The sequence below is a fragment of the Odontesthes bonariensis genome, chromosome 14, assembly GCF_027942865.1.
Source record: "Odontesthes bonariensis isolate fOdoBon6 chromosome 14, fOdoBon6.hap1, whole genome shotgun sequence".
Taxonomy (NCBI): Eukaryota; Metazoa; Chordata; class Actinopteri; order Atheriniformes; family Atherinopsidae; genus Odontesthes; species Odontesthes bonariensis.
Genome location: NC_134519.1, coordinates 35,838,488 through 35,851,154, shown reverse-complemented (window position 1 = coordinate 35,851,154; position 12,667 = coordinate 35,838,488). Strand labels below are relative to the sequence as shown.

At 44.8% G+C, this 12,667-nt stretch overlaps 1 pseudogene; it reads right to left on the bottom strand.

Annotated features, from left to right (window-relative positions):
- Positions 1-1,347: 1,347 nt before the first annotated feature.
- Positions 1,348-5,898, bottom strand: LOC142399561 (general transcription factor II-I repeat domain-containing protein 2A-like; annotated as a pseudogene).
- Between the last annotated feature and the right edge of the window lie 6,769 nt (positions 5,899-12,667).

Genomic DNA, 12,667 nt, shown 5'->3' with positions numbered 1-12,667 from the left:
TGTGATGTTTCCACACATTCTCTCTTACTACAGCTCTTCCTTGAAAACGCTGCTGCCTTTGAGACCAACAACAAGCAGGATTGTTGCCGTAAAGCGGCATCTCCGGTCGTAAGCTATGTATGACGTCATATACACTTAAAATCCTTTTTTTAAGCAAATGAGTGGCTCTAAAAATCTAAAACTCAGCCATGGGTATTTTCTAAACATCCTCTTTCGAAAACAACATTCGAATTACTAGAGAAAAAATTATATCTTGAGATAAGGGCACGAAAGGGCGTATAGCTCCATAGGACTCCATTCATTCTGGTCTCCAAAATTGAGCGCCCCACGTGGAAAAAGGGTGGAACTGCAACCAAAATCGCCTCGTTGGAAACCGGAAATGCACCGTGAGTGGCGTATCTGTACTATTATAGAATCTGTGGCGTGAGTCTGCCCCAGCTTGTGTGCGCTCACACTGGTGTGAACTCACGTGCACAACCTCGTCCACAGAGGGGGAGGGGTTTGGGGGGCGATTCGGAGCTTGTTAGAGGTTGGGGGAGGGACCTGAAAGTTGTATCAGTTCGAATTTTCCGACTTTAGACTCGGAATTTTGAAAACCTGCCGACTGCAGCTTTAAGCCTTACAGTTTAAACTCACAAATTTAACATCCCCACCTACAGTGGAGAGTGTTTTCTTAACCTGAGTCATTAAGGAACAAAGAGTTCAGTATATAACATAAAACAGCGAAGAAAAAAAAAAGAAGAAAAAAAATTAAAATACTATAGGCTACACATCCACTCCATACATCTGAAAAAGCAGCATAGGTGCCAACCCATTACCCACCCCCCAAAAACGAACTAACAACCCCCCCAGATTTGAACAGAACAGCCCACCTTCCTCCTCGCCTAGCAGAAGCATCCAAAAAGTGATGCGTGCTACCTCATCCCACGATGAAATAAAACCTGTCATTACCAGTAGCTTAACCCCACTACTAAATGACCTCAGGGAGTGTGAATATTGGCTGTCCCAAGTAAAAATAAATAGAAGTAATAAACAGAAAAAGGTGCCATGAATTAAGAGATAAAAAAAAATAAACACTGCATTCTCCAGAGACAGAGACGTTCCCATGAGCAGAGACTGACAAAATGCAAAATTAAATTTGAATGAGATTTTAAATAAATAAATAAATAAAAATAGCACCAATATGCTCTAGATGGAGCAGTAAAACGTACAGTCAGTGTACAGTCAGTATTGTGTTTAGTCTATCGACAAAATAACAGCAGCATAACATAGATGTTACCCGCTAGATGTGCAGCCTATTGCCGCAAAAATACAAACCGAACCAGCGGGTACAAGTGAGCTCCAGAATCAGTCACTCTCCGGGGCCGGATCCTTCTTGAGTCTCTTATTGACGAACTCGAGGGCCTGGTCCGGGTCTTCAAATCTGTAGGTCTGGCCGCTGGACATGCTGATGTGTAGAATAGCTGGGTACCGGAGGCCGAATTTAACGTTAGCACAGGTATGGAGCACCCTCTTCACCTGGACAAAAGCCGCCCTACGCTTGGCCACAGTTGGTGTAAAGTCCGGGAAAATGTACACCCTTTTCCCGTTGTGTAGCAGAGGGGAGCGCTGCCCAGCGCGGCGTAGAATATCATTCCTCACCTGAAATAGTGTCACCCTGATGACCATCGGGCACGGTGGTTCTCCCTCCTTTGGTTTAGCTCGCAATGTGTGGTGGGCCCTGTCGAGCCCGGGCACCTCGTCAAGTCCCAGCAAGTCCATTAAAAGTGTGCCAATAAACTCTGTAGGTCGGGGACCCTCGGATCCCTCAGGCAGACCCACTAGTCGAATATTGTGCCATCGAGATCGTGCCTCCAGTTCCTCACATTTCTTTCCCAGAGACTCCACCGTAGCAGATAGCTAAAGCCTGATTTATAGTCGGTAACGCAAGACACAACGCAAGACGCAAGCCGCAACGCAAGCCCTTGCGCGGTTGCAAGCCCCCCCTTGCGTGCTTGCGTGTGTCACCTCAATTTTCTAAACTTCACGCAAGACGCAAGCGCAAGCCACTGGCTGTGGTCGAAACCGCCTACTACTTGATCGATCTGACAGTATGCAGAGTGTTTACACACAGTGCACTTCACTCCTGCCCGAGCCGAAATCAGCCGGCCTGAAAAGCTGATTTCCCTTAAGCTATAGGCTAAACTCTGTAAATATATAACTTTAGCAACAGTTGAAACATTTTCAGGCGAGAAAGTAGTCGTTTAGACGCCCAAGGTGTTGAAAATCTGACAAAATACCGGCTATTTACAAGAAGAAGAAGAAGAAGCATGAATCTATGGAAGAGAGACTTGCCAAAGAGCTCCTGGCGGTGAATTTCCTTTCATCATAGTAGGCTTGTCATTGAAAAAACCCGCTACTCCACCTACTGTCCTGGCGGTGAATCGCCACGCAGCACACGCAACCGCCGACAAAGCAAAATGAAGTATAAACGTCTCAAGCCATTAACATACGCGCAAGACGCAAGCGCAAGGGCAGTTAAAAGAAGTATAACTCAGCCTTTAGATCAGGGATGCCAGGGTGAAATCGGTCAGGGGGCCAGATTGTTTTCAAGTGGGACCTCGGGGGGCCAAATTACCGGTACACTTTTGGCCTGGCAAGACCAAACACTAAACAAATAGACATGCTATTTGATATAAATTTATGAAGGCCTGCTATACATTAAAAATTAATTGCAATACAATACCCTCACAATGAAGCATACAATTATATGGCAGCCAAAAGCAATTTACCCTCTATAACTGTGTAACATCAACCTCTGCATGCCAGTAACTTACATTTAAAATATTTTAAAAACAACATAATGGACTAGGTCACATAAATAACACAAGTAAACTGTAAATTACTTTGATCAGATTTATTGACAACTTGCACATAAAATAATCTCGATGCACAGACCTAATTAGGCCAATTAAAAAGATGGCCAGGCTAAATAGGCCTAAAGAAGTCAAAACAATGTATTAAGGTTAAGTAGGCCTACTCCAACAGGCCAAGTGACTAAATATTCAGTAGAAATTAATAATAAAAAAATACCTAACATTACAACAAACAACTGATAGCACATTTAAAATTTAACATTAACAATCAACTCCCACAAACATTTCCACATACCTATCTCATTTATTCCCATCATTACTTCCTTGCACTATGAAAGATGAGGAGATAAGCCAGCTACATTTTACATGTTGAAGCCAGAAGCCTTTTAGTTTTCACCAGCTTGTCCACATTGGGGGACAGGCTCTGGGCCGTGGCTATTTTCATGACATCATTGAGATGCGCATCTGTCAGGCGATTGCGCACTTTCGATTTATTAATATTCATAACTGAAAATGCCTGCTCACATAAGTATGTTGTGCCAAACATACAGAGTATTTTACCTGCAAAGGCAGTGATAATTGGGTACTCGGGTGGCAACGACTGGTAGAATCATTCAATTCCAACAGATGCGTATGTATCTTTCAACCGCGCGCAGCATTGCAAGTCTATCAGTTCCATTTGCATCCCCTCTGGGACCTCGGAAGCATCCGTCGTGAAAGGAGAGCGAAAAAGCGAGAAGTCCTTTTCCAGTTCAGTGAAAACCGTGAATCGATTGGGAAAACTCGCCCATGAGGCCGGAGAGCAAGCTTGCATACTTGTCCATGCTCTGATGGTTGACATGCAGAGATTTCAAACAGGGGAAGTGGGCTGCATTGCGCTGGCTGAGCTGTGCCTTCCATAACGCAAGTTTAATTTGAAACGCACGGACACTGTCGTAATACTCGGTAACGAGTTTGTTGCGACCTTGCATAGTAACATTCAAGACGTTTAAGTGTTTGGTAATGTCCACTAAAAAGGTTAGGTCTCTGGTCCATTCGGGGTCGTCCAATTCCTCCACAGGCTTGCCTTTAGCCTGCATGAACTCGGCTATCTCGTTGCGCAATTTGTAGAACCTTTTGAGCACTGCGCCTCGGCTCAACCAGCGCACATCGGTGTGATAGGGAAGGCCGTGATGAATGTCATTTTCAAATAAAAATGCATCGAATTGCCGATGGTTAAGCCCTCTGGCTCTGATAAAATTGACAGTGGCAAAAACAACACTCATAACATGCTCCATTGTCAGACTTTTTCTGCACAACGCCTCTTGGTGTAAAATGCAGTGAAAGTTCCAGAATACCTGGTCTGGGTTAGCCTCTCGTACCTTTTCTCTCAACTTGACGACCACTCCGGCCTTTCTTCCTACCATGGAAGGTGCACCATCCGTAGCCACACTGACAGCGCGACTCCAGTCCACCTCCAGATTGTCAAGGGCCCCGACAAGGCTAACAAACACGTCGTTAGCTGTAGTCGTGTCTGTCATGGGTACCACGGAAACAAACTCCTCCGTGACATTCAAGGCAGCATCCACTCCGCGAATAAATATCGCCAACTGAGCCGTATCAGTCACATCAGTGCTCTCGTCAAGAGCAATGGAGAACGCGACGAAGGATTTAATCTTTTCTTTAAGTTGGCTATGCAAGTCGCTGGAGAGCTCTTCCACTCTCTCGGTCACTGTAGGTCGGGATAAGCTGATGTTCGCGAGAGCTTGTCGATTTTCTGGACACACTAGCTCGGCTGCCTTAATCATGCACGTCCTCACGAATTCGCCCTCAGAGCAGTGTTGCCAATTTAGCGACTTTGTCGCTAGATTTAGCGACTTTTGGCCATCTCTGGCGACAAAACAAATAATCTAGCGACTTTCGGGCTCAATCTGGCTGAATCTAGCGACAATTTAACTTGTTTTGTGAGTGACAAATCAGTTGCCCCGCGACACCATACAAGCCGAGACAGAAGCACTGCAGGACGGCGGCAACCCGGCATACCGTCATTTCCTGTCAAAACGGCAGTTTCAAGCTAGCTACAACGAGGGTAGGTTCACTTCCTGTTTTCAAAACAAAAGCACCTTTTTATCGTAATGGCTTTCCCTATGATAAAAGGCAACGGGTATTTTATTTTGTCAAAATAACCGGAAGTGCGTTGCTCACTGCGGCTAGCTTTAGTAGCGTCGAATTCGTCGGAACAAAATTGTAAATAGCCGGTATTTTGGCAGGTTTTTAACACGTTGGGGATCTAAACGACTACTTTCTGGCCTGAAAAGTTTCAAATGTTGCTAAAGTTTACAGAGTTTAGAGCTGAAATCAGCTTCAGGCCGGCTGATTTTGGCTCGGGTAGGAGCGAAAATATATAATATGGGCGTGGTTACGTCACTTATGACGTCATGACGCAATCTAGCGACTTCTAGCGACTTTTCAGAGAGCCAATAGCGACTTCTTGTGATTTTTTTTTGGCAACACTGCCTCAGAGAAAGGCTTGGAAGCTTTGGCTATCTCCCATGCGATGACATAGCTCGCCTTCACTGCCCCTAAACATGAAATAAAATGTTAAGTTAGTATTGAGAATGAGGAGTCACGGTTGGCCATGTTGGCAGGAGACGCTATTGGTTGCCAGGGGCAACGCCATCAGAACTTAACGGAGGCGCGCTGAGACAGAAATCCCCATTCGAAAACAGCTGCATTTAACGTAAAAATAAGAATTTGAGAAGATATACAATTAAAACGAACCTTCATATGTCTCTCGGCATTTCGAGAAAGCCGCTTGCTGTTTTTGGAGGGATGAGGCTAGCTCGTTTAGCTTTTGTGTCCTACGTTGCCCTGTGTAGTCGTTGTACTTCTCCTGATGGGTCTCGTAATGTCGTCTGATGTTGTACTCCTTTGGCACAGCCACTTGTTGCGAACAAATTAAACACACTGGTTTGCCCCTCACTTCCCAAAAGAAATACTTTTCTTTCCATCTCTCCTGAAAGATTCTACATTCAGAGTCAACCTTCCACTTTTTAGACAACATCCTTCCTGACTGATGTCGCGCGACTCGTACCTTGGACAGTGCACGCGCTGCCGGTGTCTGTTGCAGCGCGTGTACTGTCCAAGGGACCGAGACCGGCACGAGCGAGAGACAAACTTTTGGATTACGTGGAAATTAATTGAATGAATATTATACTTAAAACCATTAAGGATCAAAAACAAAAGTAGATTTAAATTTGTTGATAATAGTATTATTTATTTAAAAAAAAAAAAAAAACTTCTCAACCACTGATGTAACCGGGCCGGTTGTGATGTCCATTCGGGCCGGTTCCGGCCCGCGGGCCGTTACCATGGCATCAGTGCTTTAGATACATTCTCCTGCATGCTAGTTAACTGGTCCAAATGCTGGTTAGCCGAGCGCTCCAAGTCATTTATAGTTCCGCTTTGCCGGGAAACTTTTTCTTGCAGCGGTTTGAGAGAAGTCGCCACCTCCTTCTTAACCAGTTCTGATATGATAGACTCGAATTTTGCCACAATTTCGGTACGCTGGTCGTCCATCATTGCCTTAATGCTACGTAGGATCTCTTCATTAGCACCTGGCCTCTCAGGTGCCTCGTGCTCCGGGAGCTGAGATTGCGGCCTGTTCCGCCCGGACTTGGCAGACTCATTTTTCGTCCGACAGTTCGCCATTAATGCGATTCTGACTCTCAAGATGCAGGTCCCCTTAAAAATGTTCAATCACCTTAAAGTTGCAGACAGTCAACAAGCTCAAAATGACATTAAAACTATATTGTAATCACATTCCCGAGGAGCGACCGAAAAACACGTCCTACATCGTTCGTGCCTCAGCAACGCCGATTTCACCAAGCTTTCAAGGTGATCAGGAAATCTCCTGGGTGACGGTGGAGAAGAGAACGAATGTGAAACATCTCTGGAGGGTGTAGATGCAGCAGGTGGGTCCCATGCCTGTGGTGAGGGCCGTGGTGAAGGCGATGGTGGAGCTGCTGAATCCTGTGTTCGGGATGCTGGAGGTGCTGCTGTGGCTGCTGCTGTGGCTGCTGCTGTGGCTGAATCCTTTGCTGGGTCTTTGGGTGGCGAGGCAGGAGCTCTTCTCTTGCTCCTCTTCTCTCTCGGTGGCAGCACAGGACCCGGTCCTGGTCCTGGCCCCTTCTGATGCCTCAGAGCATGGAGGAGATTATCTGTCAGTCGTCTCACTCCACCTCTGTTCAGGTGTGGGCCTTTTCTTTGAAACAGATCATCTCTTTGCCAGAAAAGATTAAAGTTCTCAATGAAATGAGGTCCTCTGGACTCACAGACTTTGGACAGCCATGTGTTCAACTGAAGCAGCCGGCTGAATTTGTTGATCCTCCTGTCAATGTTTGGGAGAGGTCCACTTATGAATGTTGGTATTGTCACTTTATCAAGACTCTCAAATAGTTTCTCAAAGTCTTTTTTTAAGATTTCAGACTGATTCTCTCTGATGTTCACTGCACCAACGTGCACAATCAGCTGTTCCACCCCTTGATGTTTTGCCAGTACCTCAGGTAGTAATCTTGTGATGCCAGAGACAGTGGCACTTGGATAGCTGCATGTAACCATTCTGTTTATGTTTATATTAGATATGGCTCCGTCTCCAAGCACAAGAGTGACTTTGACACTCGGCACAGTTTCTCTGTCCATCTGCTGCTTTGTACTTTGTGGAGCTGTGGAGACGCGTTCTCTGGAGTGACCAATCACGCTTCTCCATCTGGCAATCTGGTGAACGAGTCTGGGTTTGATGGTTGCTTGGAGAACGGTACTTGTCTGACTACATTGTGCCAAGTGTAAAGTTTGGTGGAGGGGGGATTATGGTGTGGGGTTGTTCTCCAGGAGCTGGGCTTGGCCCCTTAGTCCCAGTGAAAGGAAGTCTGAATGCTTCAGCATACCAAGAGATTTTGGACCTTTCCATGCTCCCAACTTTGTGGAAACAGTTTGGGGACGGCCCCTTCCTGTTCCAACATGACTGCGCACCAGTGCATAAAGCAAGGTCCATAAATACATGGATGAGCCAGTTTGGTGTGGAAGAACTTGACTGGCCTGCACAGAGTCCTGACCTCAACCCGATAGAACACCTTTGGGATGAATTAGAGCGGAGACTGTGAGCCAGGCCTTCTGTCCAACATCAGTGTCTGACCTCACAGATGAGCTTCTGGAAGAATGGTCAAAAACTCCCATAAACACTCCTAAAGCTTGTGGAAAGCTTGGCCAGAAGAGTTGAAGCTGTTATAGCTGCAAAGGGTGGGCCGACGTCATATTAAACCCTCTGGATTAAGAATGGGAGGTCACTGAAGTTCATATGCATGTGAAGACAGAAGAGAATACTTCTGGCAATAGTGTATCTCTTAACCCAAAATTCATCTCAGACTGCCTAGTATGTTCCCTCCCCATACTGAGATCTGAAAATAGGAAGTTGCTACATTATTTTTCACCATGTAAAAATGTTAAAAATATAGAACTATTAGACCTCAAATTTCAGGTCTGATTATAAGAAAAGTTCTCTGCCTCAGAAAATAAATCAGAACTCAGTGTGCATTGATACAATACATATTATGCCAAAGGTATAAGTTTTTTTTCTTTTTCCCGTGAGTGTACCTGGATTTGCCTCAGTTAACTAAGTGTTGTAATGGATGATCCCTTTTTCTTCCCTCCTTGTCCATTCCTATTTTTTTCAAAAAAAAAAAAAAGTTACAATTAAACAAATATATTTATCAAGCATAGAGCAAGGCCCCCCCCATGCTCCCTGGGCGCTGTGAATAGCTGGCCACCGCTCCAGGTTGGCATCTGTCTCTGAGTGTGTGACCCTGTGCATGTGTGTGTCAACAGGTGCCAACCTGGATGGGTTAAAAGCGGAGGACATATTTTGTGTGTATGCATGTATGCATGACCAGTAAATCTGATCTTAATCTTAATCTTAATCTTAGATACACTATATTCATTTGTGTGCGTGTACATAATAGCTTGTCAATTATTAATGATTAAAAGTAAGATTGTCAGAGGATGGAGTTGGAAAACCCCACCGTTTCCTTTGGGCCATAGGCAGAAATTATTTCCTGTGGTGTTCAGTGGTGCAACGTGGTAAAATGAGCCCTAATGCTGATTGAGCTTCTATGACTGACCAATATATCATGGAGCAGGTGTGAAGTGTCGTCCTGCATTGTACTTAACTTGGACAACACCCACCTCTCTGACACTATTGCCAAAAAGTCCTATTCCATCCCTACAACACTGCTGGCCTTGCAAATCAATTTGTAATTTCCAAAATAGCATAAAATAGATGTTGAAGTATATAAAAGATTGTTTTTTTTTTTAAATAATACAGAGTGGTAGTTAATCTCTCATTGTCTATGTAGAATTTCATTAACCTATTGTTACAGCCTGGCTCACTGGCTGCAACATAGAGGGAGACAGACACGAGGTGGCAGGCTAGAAAACTTAATTTATTTTAAAGAAAAAACGCAAGTAAATCAACAGAACATCTGAAAATCAGTCAGTCAGTGGTGTTATATATGTATGGGCGCATGTGGAAAAGAAACAAAGAGAGCCACCAGCCGGCAAGCTGAGGCAGCTATTCCAAGGGTAGAGCACCCCAGGCCCAGGTGTGGCCCATCCCACTGACGACCCTCCTGCAGAGAGATGGAGAAAAGCAGCAGCAGCAAGAAAAGCTGGTGCAAGGGGAAGGGGTACGGTGTCCATTTTAGGACATCCTCAGATGTCAGGTGTCAGACTCAGAAAAACATCCGTCATCTTCAGACAAAACTGCCTCAGCTTCAGAAAAACCTCTGTCATCCTCAGATAAAACTGCATCAAACCTCAGAAAAACATCTCAAAGGAGTCAGGTCTCAGACAAAACGCTGTCAGAGTCAGACTCAGACAAAACGCTGTCAGAGTCAGGTCTCAGGAAAAACGCTGTCAGAGTCAGGTCTCAGGAAAAACGCTGTCAGAGTCAGGTCTCAGACAAAACGCTGTCAGAGTCAGGTCTCAGGAAAAACGCTGTCAGTCAGGTCTCAGAAAAAACGCTGTCAGAGTCGGGTCTCAGGAAAAACGCTGTCAGAGTCAGGTCTCAGGAAAAACGCTGTCAGAGTCGGGTCTCAGACAAAACGCTGTCAAGTCAGGTCTCAGACAAAACGCTGTCAGAGTCAGGTCTCAGACAAAACGCTGTCAAGTCAGGTCTCAGACAAAACGCTGTCAGAGTCAGGTCTCAGACAAAACGCTGTCAGAGTCGGGTCTCAGACAAAACGCTGTCAGAGTCGGGTCTCAGGAAAAACGCTGTCAGAGTCAGGTCTCAGGAAAAACGCTGTCAGAGTCGGGTCTCAGACAAAACGCTGTCAAGTCAGGTCTCAGACAAAACGCTGTCAGAGTCAGGTCTCAGACAAAACGCTGTCAAGTCAGGTCTCAGACAAAACGCTGTCAGAGTCAGGTCTCAGACAAAACGCTGTCAGTCAGGTCTCAGGAAAAACGCTGTCAGAGTCAGGTCTCAGACAAAACGCTGTCAGAGTCAGGTCTCAGGAAAAACGCTGTCAGAGTCAGGTCTCAGACAAAACGCTGTCAGAGTCAGGTCTCAGGAAAAACGCTGTCAGAGTCAGGTCTCAGACAAAACGCTGTCAGTCAGGTCTCAGGAAAAACGCTGTCAGAGTCAGGTCTCAGGAAAAACGCTGTCAGAGTCAGGTCTCAGGAAAAACGCTGTCAGTCAGGTCTCAGGAAAAACGCTGTCAGAGTCAGGTCTCAGACAAAACGCTGTCAGAGTCAGGTCTCAGGAAAAACGCTGTCAGAGTCAGGTCTCAGGAAAAACGCTGTCAGTCAGGTCTCAGGAAAAACGCTGTCAGAGTCAGGTCTCAGGAAAAACGCTGTCAGAGTCAGGTCTCAGACAAAACGCTGTCAGAGTCAGGTCTCAGGAAAAACGCTGTCAGAGTCAGGTCTCAGACAAAACGCTGTCAGTCAGGTCTCAGGAAAAACGCTGTCAGAGTCAGGTCTCAGGAAAAACGCTGTCAGAGTCAGGTCTCAGGAAAAACGCTGTCAGTCAGGTCTCAGGAAAAACGCTGTCAGAGTCAGGTCTCAGACAAAACGCTGTCAGAGTCAGGTCTCAGGAAAAACGCTGTCAGAAAAATCGGAGTAGCTGAAGATTGTTTTATTTATTTATTTTTTTTTTAAAAATACATGTTACATTAATACATATCAAATATAGAGTAGAGCGTATAACATATTGCCAGGGGGAAGAGGTCTAAATAAAAGCATGAAAAAGATCACAAGCAGTAAAAGATCACAAGGATTAATACATATCAGATATTGGGGCGAGCTTAAATCCTATTGTAAGGGGGAAGAGGTCTAAATAAAAACATTAAATAGATAACAAGCATTAATAGTTTTGGAGGCTTTAGGTTTTTTTAGAAAATCTAATTGAACTTATATATTGTTTAAACTCATTGCTAAATGCAAGAAAACTTGGTGTTCTTCCTACAAATTTGTGAATATAAAACTTTGTCATAATAATAAGTAGATCATTTAAAAAAATTTCATTCAAATTTCGTTCATTTTCTACGCGACCAAATAGTACATTTTTCCCGAATAGTGCAAAGTTTTTGTCAATATTATTGACAATAAAAAGGCACAGATCACGCCAGAACTCCTTCACAATCAAAACGCGACCGCTGTAGAACGTAGCCTCAAGGAAGAAGACGACGGAGACAGAACGGTGAGTGTAATATTATGCTTAAAGCTGCTGTCGGCAGGTTTTCAAAATTCCGAGTCTAAAGTCGGAAAATTCGAACTGATACAACTTTCAGGTCCCTCCCCCAACCTCTAACAAGCTCCGAATCGCCCCCCAAACCCCTCCCCCTCTGTGGACGAGGTTGTGCACGTGAGTTCACACCAGTGTGAGCGCACACAAGCTGGGGCAGACTCACGCTCAGCAGCGTGTGCACAAGCTGTGATTGACAGGTAGGATTCCTCCACCCTAACTTGATTGGTTAAAAACAGCCGGGAGCGCTCGGTTTTTGCAAGCATGATTACAGGCTTCAGAGGGAGCTACAGATTTCGTTATTTATCCTAAACAGCCTATTTAATATTCTACTTCCAGAATCCCATGACAGTTCAAGCTAATATGACTAAAAAAAAGTTCCCGACCGCAGCTTTAATACATTTATTCTGTCACTGGCATGTTCTATTTGGATATGTTAGATGTAGAAATTATAAGTAAAGGTAGAAAGTGATCCAATTTAATTGTATACACATTGTAGACAATCGATGTATGCAGGGTCGGACTGGGAAAAAAAAAATAAAAAATCGGCCCTGGCAATTTTCCCCGGGACCAGCCCCCCCCCTCAGTATTAATTAGTATCTCCAATCTAATTAAATAAAATAAAAAAAACGACCACTGACCGCTCATACAGTCAATGGCATGTACCCATAGAAAAAATACACACTCACACACACATCACACAACCTGACTATCGGCTGCTAACAACCATGATCAGTAACCTACACAAACCCAGACACATAATGGCTCGGCAGCCAGCAATCGGATAAACCAATGAAGTGAATCAATCCTGTGAAAGAATGAAAACAAGTGAATGAAACCTGCACTCACCCATTATGAAGTTAACTCTGCCAGCCCCTCCATAATCTTGCCCCTGCTCAGCCAACTCCTTGACGTCGGGTATGGTTGGTAACGTTACGGCGGCTAGCATTAGCAACGAGGCTGCTAGGCTTGCTAAATCGGTAAGCATTAGACTACTGAAGAAAGCTAGTCTTTTTAGCAACGTTATATTATCATCTTT